This window comes from Choloepus didactylus, chromosome 2 (genome assembly GCF_015220235.1).
Source record: "Choloepus didactylus isolate mChoDid1 chromosome 2, mChoDid1.pri, whole genome shotgun sequence".
Lineage (NCBI taxonomy): Eukaryota > Metazoa > Chordata > Mammalia > Pilosa > Megalonychidae > Choloepus > Choloepus didactylus.
Window position 1 is genome coordinate 7,715,211 of NC_051308.1, and position 17,763 is coordinate 7,732,973.

General features: G+C 38.3%; 1 protein-coding gene across 4 annotated transcripts in view; it reads right to left on the reverse strand.

Annotated features, from left to right (window-relative positions):
• TFB1M (transcription factor B1, mitochondrial) overlaps positions 1 to 17,763 on the reverse strand; it is a 115,555-nt gene that overhangs the window by 33,120 nt on the left and 64,672 nt on the right. The window lies entirely within an intron of this gene.

The following is a 17,763-nucleotide window of genomic DNA, read 5'->3' on the forward strand; positions in this document are numbered from 1 at the left end:
GAGAAGAATACATTAGGAGTAGAAGAGCTGTACACCCCCTTCAGATCATCCAACCCAAGTCCCCGTCTACTGTGACCTGCCTTTTTTTTTTTTTCATTTTAGAAAAAGGCCAACATTATCACATTTAAATTATGATTAGGCAGAACTAAGGAAAAGAAATTGGTAGCTGCAGCCACAGCAAGGGAAAACCAAGCCAAACACAAACTAAACTCTTCAGGACTTTTAAAGTATTAAGTACAAGCTAAGAGATAATATGTTGTTTATTTAAAAATGCCCAAGCACTTCCCTCTTCTGCTTCCGGTCAGAGAATTCTTGGAACTAAATTCATTTATCCTACAATATTTTGTTTTTTTCCCTTATCTCATTTATGTTCTCATTATTAGTATTTGCATAATAAAGGTTACTTTCAAGTTGTCATTTCTTTCTCAAATTTACTCAAGTAAACAAGGACACCCCTGTTCTCTGACTGATGAACGGCTGCAATTAATGAATAATGGATGTGAAAATAACTTTTAAAAGCATAAAAATACTTCTAAAAATATAATTTATCTTAAGTCTGTAACTTAAACATTTTAACAAGAAAATAAAAACTGGATTTTCTAATGTGCAAAGGAAATGTTACAACTGTTGTTTCTGATGCTTTACCTGCTCATTTAAGCTCAGTCATTGTTAATGATATAACACTAAGGAAAAAAAAAGACTAGCTCTTTGTACATTAATAAGTGCAAGAAGTGGGAAGAATAGCTTTTATGTGAATAAATAATTTTCATTTGTGCACAGAGAAGTAGAATATAAAATATTTTATACTTATTTCATTTGGTAGATCATTCTCTCTTGTAATGATGTCATTAGCAATTAATGGAACAGCTACAATGAAAAGGTACTATTTCATATGGGAATTAGGAAGGGAATCATTTAAGCAGACATTTAAATCATTGTTTAAAGTATGTATTCCTTTTGAGGACCAAATATCATTTTCTACATATATGTCATATTAAAAAAAACTCTAATTAAAAGAACATTTCTATGCAAATTAATGTGGTAGGATTGCTTTGACAAATATAAGGCTTTATGTGACTGGATTTATATGCAGTCTGTGTATCCTATATTTCTGTATTTAAATTTCACTTTATGTGTGCTAAGGATGGTATTATATAAAATTCTAAAAATAATTATTATTTAGCTCTTGAATATTTTCTTCCTAACAGAGTGCTTTAAATGCTCAGAAAAGCAGCAATTTTCATACAAAATAACAGCACAATCCAATCCAGACTAGAAATGGCAATGATGGGATGGTATGAAGCCCCTCCACCCTCACCAGGGGTCATCCCTACTGCATCCCTTCCCTTAGAATCATCCCAGACCCACACCCTGCCTGCTCAAGCCACTACTCATCCCTGAGCATTCAAATGGCACCTCTTTTGTGACCTCAATCCTGGCTGCCTGAAGAAGCTGGCTGCCTCCATCTCTGTACACCTGGAGAATGCTCTATTTGAAGAAACATGCCACTGCAGGTGTTTAGGATGACATGCCAGTCCTAATCTAAATCCTTTGCATGGACCCTGGTAACAAGTCCAGGAGGAGGGTATTATTCTTAGCAGCCTACAGGAAGTTGAGGTAGAGAGTGACTGAGGAAGTTACCTAATTTGCCCCAGGTCATGCATCTTGTAAGGTAAGTGGGGAAGCGGACTCCACCCAGGGAACCCTGACTCCAGAGTCAGTGCTCTTGGCTACCTCACCATGGAGCCTTTTCAGGTCAAGAGTCAAACCACCTGAGTACAAGTTCTGGCCTGGGTGCAAAGACACACAGTAACCTTGCACACATTACTTCAGCTTTTGGTCATTAAGCATGACTCATTGGAAATGAAGATAAAAACAGTACCTATGGGACCATGATCAAGACGGCGGTGTAAGACAGACTAGTGAACATTCCCCTATAGAAACAGCAATAAAAAGGGCAGAATCAAGTATCACAAAACTCAGGAAGACAATCAAGGCTAGAGAACAACTCAACCAATGCTGACAGGACACACACACACACACACACACACACATACACAACCAACCCTTAAAAACAATAGGTGAGCAACGCAACAAATGTACCAGTCTGGGCCCTTTCTGCATGCTCAGATCTGTGCGGCAGTTTGTGTGATTCACAGAGGTGACCTGGAAGCCCCTGTGCTTTCTGTGCAGGTCCTAGAGGCCCAGTCTAGACATGGCGGTGGTCTGCACCCAACGTGCATTCCCAATGCAGGTCTCTGAGGCCTGATATCGGCAAACCCAGATAAAAATATCAGGTGTCTTTAGATATTGACCCCAAATGGCTCTGACAGACTTAGGGACCCCTAACCCAGAAGTTACAAGGGGCTGAAAAACAACACAAAAAGGGGAAACTGGGCCATGGAGTCACAGAGTGGACCCAATGGTGAAAGCTGGAGTGAAAGGAAGAGTGCAGGAGTGGAGAAGCTGAGCTGACTACAACTACCAGGGAAGAAAAACCATCATTAGCAGCAGCAGCAGCACCACCACCCCCACCATCAATATCATTATCACACAACAACAATATAACCCAGGGCCCTGGGAGGAGAATCTGGGAACAGGAACTCCTTTGTGGAGGGGAAACAATCTCACAAACTGGGAAATTCTTGAAAGTTACTGAACATGTCCAGGGCTAGACACAGGCTCAGAGACCTGAGAATAACGGAACCACAGGCTGTTCTCTGGGTTTGGTGTAATCTGGGTGAAGCACTGAAGAAGAACCTCAACACACAGCCAATCCACACTAACACCTGAAGGAAGAGAGAGAACCTGACCCAGACTTCAACAAGTGATTACAAAACATGCAAAGGAACAGGAAGATGGCCCATTCAAGGGAACAAAATAAACAACAGAGAATGCACAGACATTGGAACAACTAATCAAAGATGTTCAGTTAATTCTCCTAAATAAGTTCAATGAGCTAAAGGAAAACATGGACATAGAACTAAAAGAAACCAAGAAGAGGACGCATGAACAAAAGGAGGAATAAGAAATTTTAGAAAGGAACCAGACTGAACTTTTGGGGGGTGAAAAACACAATAACAGATTAAAAATACACTTGAGGTGTTAAATAGCAGATGGGAACAGGCAAGAGAAAGAATCAGTGAATTAGAAGACAGGATAATAGAAATCTTTCAGTCCAAATAGCAAATACAGAAAATAATGAAAAAAGTGAGCTGCACCTAAAGGACATGTGGGACAACATGAAGTGTACCAACATATGCAATATGGGAATCTCAGAAGGAGAGGAGGAAGAGAAAGGGACAGAAAGAAAATCTGAAGAAATAATGGCTGAAAACTTCCCCAAATTGACAGAAGGCATGAATATTCTTCCAGTTTGCTAAAGCTGCCATTACGCACAGTATAAGAAATGGATTGGCTTTTATAAAGGGGACTTATGAAGTTACAAAGTTACAGTTCTAAGGCCATAAAAGTGTCCAAACTAAGGCATCAACAAGAGAATACCTTCACTAAAGAAAGGCCAATGGTGTCTGGAACACCTCTGTCAGCTGGGAAGGCAAGTGGCTGGTGTCTGCTGGTCCTTTGCTCCCAGTTCTGATTTCAAAGTGGTTTTCTCCAAAATGTCTCTGGGCTTCTGCCTCTCTTAGCTTCTTTCAGCTCCTATGTGTCCTTGCTTGTTCTCCCAGGGCATTTCTCTCTAAGCATCTGGGGGTCCTCTCTTAGATTCTCTGGGGCAAACTCTGAGCTTCTTCTCTTAGCTTAGCATCTCCAAATGTTTTTCTGTCTGCATCTCTAAGTATCTGTGCTGGCTGTTAGCTTCTCTCCAAAATGTCTCTCTCAGCTTCTCTTAAAGTACTCCAGTGAACTAATCACTGGATGGGTATGGACAAATCTCCATGGAAATGATCTAATCCAAAGGTCTCACCTACAGTTTGCTGGGTCGTATCTCCATGGAAACAACCTAATCAAAAGGTTCCACCCTAAACAAAAGACTAATAAGTCTGCCTCCACAAGACTGCATTAAAGAACATGGCTTTTGTGGGGGACATAACAGATTCCAACAAGCACAAATATACACATCCAAGAAGCCCAACAAACTCTGAACAGGATAAACCCAAACAGACCTACTCTGAGACATACAGTAATAAAAATGATGAATGTCAAAGATAAAGACAGAATTCTGAAAGCAGCAAGAGACTTGACACATACATGGGATCCTCAATAATATTATCTGTCAATTTCTCATCAGAAACAATGCAGCTAAGAAGGCAGTGGCACAACATGTTTATAGTACTGAAAGAAAATAAAAGCAAGCCAAGAGTCCAATATCTGGCAAAACTGTCTTTCAAAAGTTAGGGAGAGTTTAAGATATTCCCAGATAAACAAAAACTGAGGGAGTTTTTCAACATGAGATATGCCCTAAGAGAAATGCTAAGGTGAGTTTTTCAGGTTGAAAGGACAGGGCAGTAGATAGTAGCTTGGCGCTGTATGAAGAAATAAAGATCTCTAGTAAGTGTAACTACATGGTAAATTAAAATGCCAGTATAATTGTATTCTCTACTTCTTTTAAAGATTTAAGTTATAAATAAAAAAGAAATAATCATATTTCTATGGTAGGGGCATGCAAAATATAAAGAGGTAATGTGTGATTCTCCCTCCACCAAACAAAAAGAGGGGGAAAGGAGGGCTATAAGAACAGAGACACTGCATGTTTTTGAAGTTAAATTGGTATCATTTCAGACTAGTTTTGGTACAGAAATGTAAATACAGACTCCACAGTAACCACAAAGAAAGTATTTAGAATATATACAGAAATGGAAATGAGGAAGGAGTCAATCTGTTTCCCTACAGCAGAAGACTGCAGAAAAGGCTGCAATGGAGAAATGAGGGACAAAACAGGTAAAAAAATGTAAAAGATACAAAGAACAAAATGGTGGAAGTCAGTCAGTAATTATTCTCAATGCAAATGGATTAAATTTTCCAACTGAAAGACACATTGGCAGAATAGATAAAAAAGCATGCTCCAACTATGGTGTTTAGAAGCGTAATAAAACTTTTAGATCAAAAGACACAGACTGAAAGTGAAAGGATGGAAAAAAAATATTCCATGCAAATATTAAAAAAGAGACAGCTGGGGTGGCTGTACTATACTGAACAAAAGAGACAAAGTCAAAAGCTTTTACAAGAGACAAAGAAGGTTAAGACATACAAAAACAAAAAAACAGTAGACGCTCTTGTCACCTTTCAGGTTGAAAGGAAAGGGCAGCAGATAGCAGCTTGGAGCTGTATTAAGAAATAAAGATTTCTAGTAAGTGTAACTACATGGTAAATTAAAATGCTAGTATAATTATGTTCTCTACTTCTTTTAAAGATTTAAATTATAAATAAATAAGAAATAATATTATTGTAATCTTTGTTACAAGAGACAAAGAAGGACAATATACACCAATAACAGGGTCAATCTACCAAGATGATATAACAATTATAAGCATTTATGCAGCAAATCAGAAATCCCCAAACTATATGAAACAAACACTGACAAAACTGAAGGAATACAGTTCTACAATAATAGAGACTTAAACATACTTTCAACAATGTATAGAACATCTAAACAGAAGATCTTTCTTTGTCCTGTAATCTTTTGTTGCACACTGCACATTTTAATATTTTAAAGTGTTCACTCTGGGATTTTAGTCCCTGAGCTGTCTGTCCTTAAATTTGTATCCAGTTAGTGATATGACAAAGATTTCCTCGAGTGTCAGCAGCTAATACAAACAAACTAATGCAAAAACACGTTTCACAGCCTTTACAAATCGGTACTGTGCTGGCTGGTGCTTTCCTTCAGAGGTTATCCCTTCTATCAAGATCTGTATGAGGCTCTCCCTGTCTCTCTGAGCCTGCTTTTTGTTCTAGGCTTGTGCTCTGGCCTTAGGAATTCTCCCATCTACAGAAATTCTACTTCCTCCTTTACTCCTTATGAAATAGACTGTACCCCCTCCCCACTTCCTGGGTGCAATATTGTATGTCTTAAACCAGGTAATTCTTTGCCCCAGGCTGCTTCATTTAATTGTTTCTTATACTGCTTTAACTGTCTGTAAGCTACTTTTGACTGCAACGCAATTTCTGGGAAGGTAAACCAGAAACAAGTTTCCTGAATCAGTCTTTCAGGCTGCCACCCCATAGAGTGGAATGGACATACAGACACCTCAGTAAGTACCTAGGGGTTACCCTGCTACCTCCAGAACAGGGACAAGGACCCACACACAGGCTGGCTCCATACTGTACCAGAGAGAGGGTGGGGGAGGGTTGAGCAAAGGTGACAAGAGCTTCTCCTACTGTTTTTTCAAGTTGTGTTTTTTTGATTTAGCCCTCACCCAGTTACTGCAACCCTTTAACTGTTTTCCAGAGTTTTGAGGAAGATGCTAGTTTTTGCTTGTGGGAGATTCTGTGGGGGAACAGAACCCTGAAGTGTCTTAAACTGTCATCTTGGTTGACTGGAAGCCTCCAATAACGTTTTTGTTCTTTTCATTGTACATTATACATATATGAAAGTGTCATCTGCAAAAATGCAACTTTGTTTTGTAATACTGCTTATTTTCTTCTTGAGTACTATGAAAAGCATAAATAGTATTAAATTAGACTGTAATAAGTACTCTTGTCTCAATTCAACACTTACTTTATGTTCAATTAATTATAAAGCTGGCTCTTAGATATATTTATATTTATATAAAATAATATAAAATTTATTTTAGACTGACATACTTTCAAAAATAATTTGAGGCAATTTACAATAAAATCCCAGCTACAGTAAGTATAAAAACCACTAATAAATGTGAAAAACTAAAGTTACAAAGAAAAGGAAGAGAGAGAAAAAATGCTATTAAATAATCCTGGATGAGGTATATAAAACACAAAGGCATGAAAAATGGCTACTTATGTGCCTCATCCACTAGCTGCAAACTATTTCAGACAGAAGTCGAGGAGGTATCAATAGCAATGGCAAGTGTAGCTGGAAGCCTTTAAAATGCTGCCCTTCAAAATTAGTAAGTGACCTAAGTCCCTGCCTTTTCTTAATCACGTCATGGGTGTATCATTCATTTATCTAAAATTTTATTGACATCATTTATGCTTTAAATCTGTAGCATGTTTGGGGTAACTTGTTCCATATGCCATATTTCTAACTAGGAAAAATTAGAGGCAAAGTCTATATGTCTTAAATTATAATCTGTACTACTACATTATTACCACTTAGTCCATAAATATTTCTGTTTATAATCATAACAATAATTACCTTTTACTGACTGTCTTCATGTGCCAGGTGTTCACATGAGGCATTTCACATTATTTTTATTCCTCATAAGACTACAACTTATCAACCTGACCAAGTTCTCCTAACAAGGAATGCTAGAATTCCAACATGTCTTGTTGACTTCAAAGCCCATGCTACTTTCACAATTCTATGCTTCCTCTGTATAAAGAAGAGCATCCATAGATTAAAAAAACCACAATACAAAAACTGCTGTTACAATTCTTATATAATATTTAAGTGATTTATCTATAAGATCTGAGTACAGGATAGTAGTTAGAGCTAAAGTCTGACCATTCCTTGGGAAGAACGTTAAATTAAGAGGCCAATGACTACAATTTATAAAAGAAAAAAGATGGCAACAGAATTTTGTGGGATTATCTAATAGCTCAGTATTTCCCAAACTTGGGTAATGTGTAGACTAACTGAAGAAAAGGATTACTGTGAAACCCCAGAATGTAGTTTCTCAGGGGTCTACAGAGGCCAGCATTAGAAACTTTAAAGACAAAGGTTTAATTTTGCCATAGAAACATTTTTAACTGAATTTGCACTGCAAGAGACATTTTGTCTTATGATTGGTAAAACAATTTTATTATCTCATCAGTGAAATGAAAACAAAAATTTTTTAAAATCCTAGCTTAGTATGTAGGTCTTCAAGAATATGTCCACCAACTCTAGTAGTTTAAGAAACAATAGAGTAGACCTGTTAATCTATTTTTAAGAACCTAAAAGGTTGTCTTTTCTGGCAATTGGAAAGAATGTGGGGTTCAAATGTTGGGGACTATGTAAGAGAAATTAATGAGATGCAGATTTTGGCAAGAAATCAGTCCAACTCATCAGCACAAGACTGCAATAGTGCCACAATAGTAAAAGTTCTGCCTATAAAGTTTATTTAAGCTAATTAATCAACAGGCCCACAAGGAGAAGGGATAGCAGATTCTAGCAGGAAATTTTCTAAGGTAGTTATAAATAAGCCCTTCTTATATCCCCAAAGAAACCCTCCATATCTAATTCTTAAGGGTTTTGATTGAGGATAAGCACTGAATTTTTCTTCTGAGCAATTTTTCTTCTGAGACGTATAAAAATAAATCTCCCTCTCTCAATTCCCCCAAGAATCTGCCTGTTCCTTGATTTTAGCACTTAGCAAATTCTACGTTGTGCTGTAGTTAACGTGTCCATGACTTTCTCTTCTTATGTTCAGAATGGTTTATCCAGAGGGATGATCTTGTATTGTTATTTTAGTATCTTTGTAAAGACTCTCCCCCTTTCTTACCAAAGAAAATGAACTTTTAAAAATTTCATTCAATGTAACTATTAATCAACTATTTCTAGCTTCCCTCAGCATTTTCTTGATCTGCCCTAATGTGGTAAAATTACCACAGAGCACCAGAGTATGGCAAAAGTTCCCTTAGAATTGAAATTTAATCATTTGATTTATTGTTTTCTCCTTTATCATAATATAATCTCTCTCTTCCTTAATAACTGCTTTCCTGGATTACAAACAAATTCACTGCCCTAAAGCATGCGATATTTACAATATAGTGAACAGCATGCAAAGAAAATCGCTATGAATCTGTTTCATTTACCAAAAAAGCAAACATCCCTCACTAAAAAGAGAATCAAAGACACAGTGAGCTGTTTTCCAAATATTAAATATTTTCCTAAGGCCTTAATCTCGTATGTACCTTATCCATAAATCAAAGACAAAGTTGATAATAACTCCTGAACACCATCAAGTACTCTCACCTAGACAACTAAAAAAAAAAGAGCGAGACACTTTCCACTAAAAATATCCTAACAAGATGGCAGCATAGAGAGGAGTGGAAGCTAAGTAGTCCCCCTGGAACAACTACAAAAAACCAGAAACAACTAGTAAATAATCCAGAATAACTGTGGGGGGACAAATGAGACCATCCACTCATCATATACCAACCTGAACTGGGAGGAATGCCCGAGAACACAGCATAAAATCTGTAAGTAAAACCTGTGGATCCAAGTCGTGCGACCCCCCTCCCCCTTAGCCCAAGCTGCAAAGCCTCGTGGTGCCAAAGAGAAGCTCTCTCCCAGCAAGCGAATACAGCTCAGCTGAGCTCCAACTGGGGTTTTAAGTAGCGAGTGTGAACTGCTCACTAAAGGTACGCATCCCCAAAACACAGACAGAGGCTTTGGGTGACGACTGACCTTGGAGAGCCGGAGGGTCGCCTTGGACTGGGTCTGAAGGGGAATATCTGTTTCTTTTTCGGCTCAGTGGAGAAAGCCCAAGTCATATTCAGTTTCCAGGGCTGTGACTTGGGGAAGGGTGGAGACAGCACAAGCAGAGAGTGAGACCACTGAAATGCTAATGACCTCCACCTGGGGGGTCTGTCTTCTCTAGGAGGAAAGGGGTGGGGCCCTTTCCATTCAGAACCAGACCCCAGAGCCTGGGGGAACACGGCCATACCTCCTCACACCAGTCAAGAATTATAGGCTAACAGGCATCACCTGCTGGGCAGAAAAGCACAGTGACCTGAGGCATCAAAGGGTGGAGCAATTTTCTAAGACACACCTTCAGGGAAACCAGGTACTGAATATTTCTTCCCTCTGGGACCTGAGCCTGTTCTGGTCTGGGAAAACCTGATTTGGATAACCAAGGAAACCATGCCTAGGCAACAGAAAATTACAACCTACACTAAGAAAAACAAAGTTATGGCCCAGTCAAAGGAACAAACGTACACTTCAACTGAGATACAGGAATTTAAACTAATGCTAAATCAAATCAAAAAGTTTAGAGAAGATATTGCAAAAGAGATAGAGTCTGTAAAGGAAACACTGGGCATATATATGGCAGAAATCAAAAGTTCAAAAAAACAACTAGGAGAATCTACGGAAATGAAAGGCACAACACAAGAGATGAAAGACACAATGGAAACATACAACAGCAGATCTCAAGAGGAAGAAGAAAACACTCAGGAGCTGGAGAACAAAACACCTGAAAGCCTACACGCAAAGGAGCAGATGGAGAAAAGAATGAAAAAATATGAGCAACATCTCCGGGAACTCAAGGATGAAACAAAGTACAATAATGTACATATCATTGGTGTCCCAGAAGGAGAAGAGAAGGGAAAGGGAGCAGAAGCAATAATAGAGGAAATAATTAATGAAAATTTCCCATCTCTTATGAAAGACATAAAATTACAGATCCAAGAAGCGCAGCGTACTCCAAGCAGAAGAGATATGAATAGGCCTACACCAAGACACTTTAATAATCAGATTATCAAATGTCAAAGACAAAGAGAGAATCCTGAAAGCAGCAAGAGAAAAGCAATCCATTACATACAAAGGAAGCTTAATAAGACTATGTGCGGATCTCTCAGCAGAAACCATGGAGGCAAGAAGGAAGTGGTGTGATATATTTAAGATACTGAAAGAGAAAAACCACCAACCAAGAATCCTATATCCAGCAAAGCTGTCCTTCAAATATGAGGGAGAGCTCAAAATATTTTCTGACAAACAGACAATGAGAGACTTTGTGAACAAGACACCTGCCCTACAGGAAATACTAAAGGGAGCACTACAGGGTGACAGGAGACAGGAGTGCGTGGTTTGGAACACAATTTTGGGAGATGGTAGCACAACAATGTAAGTACACTGAACAAAGATAACTATGAATATAGATGAGAGAGGAAGGTGGGGAGCATGTGAGACACCACAAGAAAGGAGGAAAGATAAAGACTGGGACTGTGTAACTTGGTGAAATCTAGAGTATTCAACAATTGTGATAAAATGTACAAATATGTTCTTTTACGAGGGAGAACAAGCAAATGTCAACCTTGCAAGGTGTTAAAAATGGGGAGGCATTGGGGGAGGGATGCAATCAGCATAAACTAGAGACTGTAACTAATAGAATCACTGTATCATGCTTCCTTTAATGTAACAAAGATGATATACCAAGGTAAATGCAGATAAGAGGGGGTATAGGGGAGGCATGTTAGACACTTGACATTGGTGGTATTGTCTGATTCTTTATTCTACTTTGATTTAAGGTTATTTTTCCTTTTGCTGCTTCCTAGCTGTCATTTTTTTTTTCCTCTTTCTTTTGCCTCTCTACCTTCTTTGACTCTCCCTCCTGCCTTGTGGAAGAAATGTAGATGCCCTTATATAGATAGTGATGAAGGTGGTGAACACATAAATGTATGACCACGCAGAGAACCATCGATTATTTACTTGGGATGGAATGTATGGTGAGTGAACAAAACCATATTTAAAAAAAAATGGGTTGATGACAAAACCTCGAGGGCAATATACTGAGTGAAATAAGTGAGACACATAAGGACAATTATGGCAGGGTCTCACTGATAGCAATTAATTATAATATGTAAACTCATAGACATGAAATACAAGGTACCAAGATATAGGACGAGGTTTAAGAATGGGGAGTGGTTGCTTAGTATGAGAAGAATGTTCAACTAGGATGAACTTAAATGTTTGGAAATGAACAGGGGTGTTGGTAGCAAGACGTGAGAATAACTAACAGTGCCGAATGGTGTGTGAATGAGGTGGAAAGGGGAAGCTCAGAGTCATATATGTTACCAGAACGAAAGTTGGAGGTCAAAAGATGGGAATGTATAAAACTGAATCCTATGGTGGGCAATGTCCATGATCAACTGTACAAATACTAGAAATCGCTTCCATGAACCAGAACAAATGTATGACAATACAATTAGAAGTTAATAATAGAGGGGCATATAGGGAAGAACTATATACCTATTACAAACTATATACTACAGTTAGCAGTATTTCAACATTTTTTCATAAACAGTAACAAATGTACTATAGCAATACTAGGAGTCAACAATTGAGGGGGGCTGGTTAGGGATGGGGAGGATTAGAGTTTCATTTTCTTTTTTCTTTTTTCATCTTTCACTTTATTTCTTGTCTGGAGTAATGAAAAGTTTCTAAAAATTGAACAAAAATTAAGTGTGATGGATGCACAGCTATATGAGGGTACCCAGGGGCAAGTGATTGTACACTTTGGATCTTTGGATAATTGTATGGTATCTGAACAATCTCAATAAAAATGAAAAAAAAAAAAAAATCCTAACATCCATCCTAAGCAACCCTTGGTAAGAAGAGAGCTCAAAGATACTGCATGATTGTAATAACCATAACTACAAAAGCCTGTAAGTAGGGAATGACATCATCAACATGGTGACATAAACAGCTACTGAGAACCTCTCTCTAGGGATTCAATGAAAAATGGAGAATTCTGAATTGTTCAGAAACCTGGAGGAAGATGTAGACTGGAGAAGGACCCTAGAAATGCCGAATTAAAGAAAGAGAAAAAATAATAGGTAGGAATCTCTCGTCCTGGACCTGCTGGTTCTCTCCCCTCCCCCTCACTTGGTCTCAAACAATGGGGGAAAGGCATAGAAACAGCAGCCAGGACCACTCTCACTGGGGACACAGGCTATAAAATCTCTCACAGCAGTGAGACAGACCCCTACTGTCTGGAGACCCAGGGGAAAGGGGAAGTCATTTCAAGGCCCAAGTCAGTGAGGGACAAAGAGTCTGAGAAAATGTGGACAGAGACCATGTTTCCAGCCCTGTGTCTGAAAGCCGTTCACCCACCCATGAGGGAAACAGCTTTGGGCAGCCTGATGAGTGCCTGAGGAACAGCTAGAAAACTGACAGCAGAGTCTTCTGCCACAAGTAAAGACACAGCCCCACATTAAGTAAGATTTTGGCCAGCAAAGTGAGGGCACAGGATTCCTGTAGTTTCCGCCCCATCTGTTCAGACGCATCTCTGCTCGGAGGCAAAACAGCTTCTGAGGATGATTAAGTCACCAAATAGCACATCTCCTGGACAGACCAGAAAGTGCAAGGGAATACAGCGGCTTTTAAAAGACTCTCTAGACACTATCTTAGGACCATTGGAGCTGGTTTACATCTGCTGCATGGAAACCCAGTCCTGTTTAGGCTGAGAAATGTGAACAACCTAACTGTTAAAGAAGGGCGATAAAAGAAACCCAGGTCTTACTGACCAGTGAAAAACAGACCACTGGGAGCCAGCAGACTTATTTTACCACACAAAGAGAGCTTGCTGGGGAACCCAGCGTCTACCCTCTATCTCTGAGGCTAGTCAGTGTGGGTGCCTGGTTTTTGGGAGAGACTGTGGGGAAGAGCCAACCTGACAACTGGACGGTGAGAGAGATGAAACATAGAAAACAAAGCCATCCAACAAGAAACTAGGCAAAAGACATAAACGACCTCGCGAATAAACTAATTAAGAAAATCAGAATTCTAGACCCCAAAAAATATTCATGATTCATACTAGGAAGCATGAAGATATGGCCCAAAGGAACAAACTAACACCTCAACTGAGATACAGGAATTGAAACAACTAATTAAAGATATTCAAACAAATCTTCTAAATCAAATCAACAAGTTGAAGGAAAATATGAGAAGAGATAAAGGATATAAAGAAGACACAGGGTGTCCATACAGAAGAACTCAAAAGCTTGATAAAACAAATAACAGAACTTACAAGAATGAAAGGCACAAAAGAAGAGATGAAAAACACAATGAAGACATACAACAGCAGATTTGAAGAGGCAGAAGAAAGTATTAACTGAATTAGAATACGGGACATCCAAAAGCCTACAAACAAAAGAACAAATAGGGAAAAGAATGGAAAAATATGAGCAGGGTCTCAGTGAACTGAACGACAACATGAAGAATACAAATATACGTGTTATGGGTATCACAGAAGGAGAACAGAAGGGAAAAGGGGCAGAAAGAATAATGGAAGAAATAACCAATGAAAAATTTCCAAATCTTATGAAAGACATAAAATTACAGGTCCAAGAAACAAAGTGTACCTCAAATGGAATAGATTCAAATAGACCTACTCCAAGACATTTACTAATCAGATTATCAAACGTCAAAGTCAAAGAGAAAATTCTGAAAGCTGTAAGAGAAAAGCAATCTACCATATACAAGAGAAGCTCGATAAGACTGAGGTCGATCTCTCAGCAGAAACAGTGGCGGTGAGAAGGCAGTGGTTTGATATATTCAAGATACTGAAAGAGAACAACTGTCAATGAAGACTTCTAAATCCAGCAGAAATGTCCTTCAAAAATGAGGGAGAGTTTAAAATATTTACAGATAAACAGACACTGAGAGAGTTATACAACTTTCTCAGATAATGATGGAATGGAATTGGATATCAGTAACAGGTGGAAAGTTGGAAAATTCACAAATATAGGGAAGCTAAACAACACACTCTTAAACAATCAGTGAGTCAAGGAAGAAATTACAAGAGAAATCAGTAAGTAACTCAGGCAAATGAAAATGAGAACACAACATATCAAAACTTATGGGATGCAGCAAAGGCAGTGCTGAGAGGGAAATTATCACCCTAAATGCTTATATTAAAAAAGAAGAAAGAGCAAAAATCAAGGACTTAACTGCTCATCTGGAGGAACTAAAGAGAGAACAGCAAACCAAGCCCAAAGCAAACAGAAGGAAAGAAACAACAAAGATGATGGCAGAAATTAATGCACTTGAGAGCATGAGAACAAGAGAGAATCAGCAAAACCAGAGGTTGGTTCTCGGAGAAAATCAATAAAATCAATGGACCCTTAGGTAGGCTGACAAAGGAAAAAAGAGACAGGATACAAATAAATAAAATCAGAAATAAGAGAAGGGACATAACTACTGATCCCACAGAAATAAAGTAGGATAATGAGAAGACACAGGAATGACTACATGCTAACAAACTGGTAGTTCAACACAAGAAAACAATTAACATAATACATCACATCAATAAATTAAAGAGGAAAAACCACATGATCATCTCGATGCGGAAAGGGCATTTGACAAAATTCAGCATCCTTTCTTGATGAAAACATTTCAAAGGATAGAAATAGAAGGAAACTTCTTCCTCAACATGATAAAGGCAATATATGAAAAACCCACAGTTAATATCATACTCAATTGGGAAAGACTGAAAGCTTTCCCTCTAAGATCAGGAACAAAACAAGGATGCAGACTGTCACTACTGTTTTTCAACATTGTGCTGGAAGTTCTAGCTAGAAAAATCAGGCAAGAAAAAACTAAAAGGCATCCAATTTGGAAAGGAAGAAGTAAAACTTTCACTGTTTGCAGATGACATGATCCTATATGTAGAACATCCCAAAAAATCTACCGTAAAGCTACCAGAGCTAATAAACGAGTACAGCAAAGTGGCAGGATACAAGATCAATGTGCAAAAATCATTAGTGTTTCTATTTACTAGTAAGGAGCAATCTGAGGAGAAAATCAAGAAAAAAGTTCTACTTACAATAGCAACCAAAAGAATAAAATATTTAGGAATAAATTTAACCAAGGACATAAAAGACATATACATAGAAAACTACAAAAAAAAAATTGCTCCAAGAAATCAAAGAAGATCTAAATAAATGAAAGGACATACTGTGATCATGGATTAGAAGACTAAACATAGTTAATATGTCTATTCTACCCAAATTGATTTATAGACTCAATTCAATACCAACTAAAATCCTAACAACTTACTTTCAGAAATACAAAAACCAATAATCAAATTTATTTGGAAGGGCATGGTGTCCCAAATAGCTAAAACTATCTTGAGAAAGAAAAACAGAGTAGGAGGTCTCACACTACCTGACTTTAAAGCATATTACAAATCTACTATTGTCAAAACAGCATGGTACTGGCATAAAGACAGGAATACTGACCAATGGAATAGAATTGAGTGTTCAGAAATAGATTCTCTTGTTGCTGACAGGGCAATGCTGAAATGAGACACAGACACAAAGTTATGATTTAAGGGAGCAGGGGACCCACAGCATCGTGTGCCAAGTGGGTGCTGATGCACCTGTGCTCCAGTTATTTATTCGTTTGTTACACAAAGCTAGACTATGCTATGTGATCAAAAGCATTCAGGGTCTCTCAGATATTAATCTTTACATCCTGCTGCGGATAAGAAGGAACAATTTGGGGTCAATGGTTAACGCTGCTGTCATAGTCACAAGACACACATCTTTACAAGGCATGCCTACAAGGCGTTCCATGCAGGCTTGTGACCCAGCGTTCCAGGCCACCGCCCCGGACATGGTCTAAGTGACATGAAAAGCTTGGTTCCCCACACTCTCTCATCTACAGACAATCCATCTTTGATAAGACAGTCAAGTAGACTCAACTGGGCCAGAGCAGCCTCTTCAATAAATGGTGCTTGGAGAACTAGATATCATATCCAGAATTATGAAAGAGGGCCCCTATCTCACACCTTATACAAAAATTGACTCAAAATGGATCAAAGACCTAAACATTAGAGCTAAGACCATAAAACTTTTAGAAGCAAATGTAGGGAAATATCTTAAAGATCTTGTGCTAGGAGCTGGTTTCCTAACACCCAAAGCATGAACAATGAAAGAAGAAATAAACGTGATCTCCTCAAAATTGAGAATTTCTGCGCAAGAAAGGACTTTGTCAGGAAAGTAAAAAGGCAGCCTATGCAATGGGAGACAATATTTGGAAGCCACGTATTTCAGATAAGGGTTCAATATCCAGAATATATAAAGCAATCCTACAACTCAACAACACAAAGACAAACAACCCAATTAAAAAATGTGCAAAAGACATGGACACTTTTCCAAAGAGGAAATACAGTTCAAAAACATATGAAAAGATGCTCAACTTCACTAGTTATTAGGGAAATGCAAATCAAAACCACAGTGAGATATCATCTCATACCTACTAGAATGGTGATTATCAAAAAAACGGAAAACTACAAGTGTTGGAGAGGATGTGGAGAAAGAGTCACACTTATTCACTGTTGGTGGGAATGTAGAATGGTGCAACCGCTCTGGAAGGCAGTGTGGTGGTTTCTCAGGAAGCTAAATATAGAATTGCCGTAGGATCCAGCAAATCCCATTAATAGATGTATACTTGGAGGAACTGAAGGCTAGGACTTGAACAGACATTTGTATACTGATGTTTGTAGCAGCATTATTCTTGATTGCTAAGAAATAGAAACAGCCTAGTCCATCAACATAGGAGTGGATAAACAAAGTGTGCAATATGCATACGATGGAATATTACAGAATAAAGTCATGATGACAGAATAAAGTCATGATGCATGCAACAATGTGGAAGAACTTTGAGGACATTATATTAAGCAAAATTAGCCAGAAACAAAAGGACAAATGTTGTATGGTGTCACTAATATGAACTAACTATAATGAGCAAACTCAGAGTTGAAGTTAAGAACACAGGTTATCAGGAGGTAGCAAGAGGGTAGAGATCGCGCATTTGATGCTGAAAAGTACAGAATGTTCAACAGGATTGATTATTAAGATCCAGAAATGGATGGCACAATACTATCTGATGATAGCACAATATTTTAAGTATAATGAAAAATCTGAGTGTGAGTATGGTTGAAAGAGCAAGGCTAGACG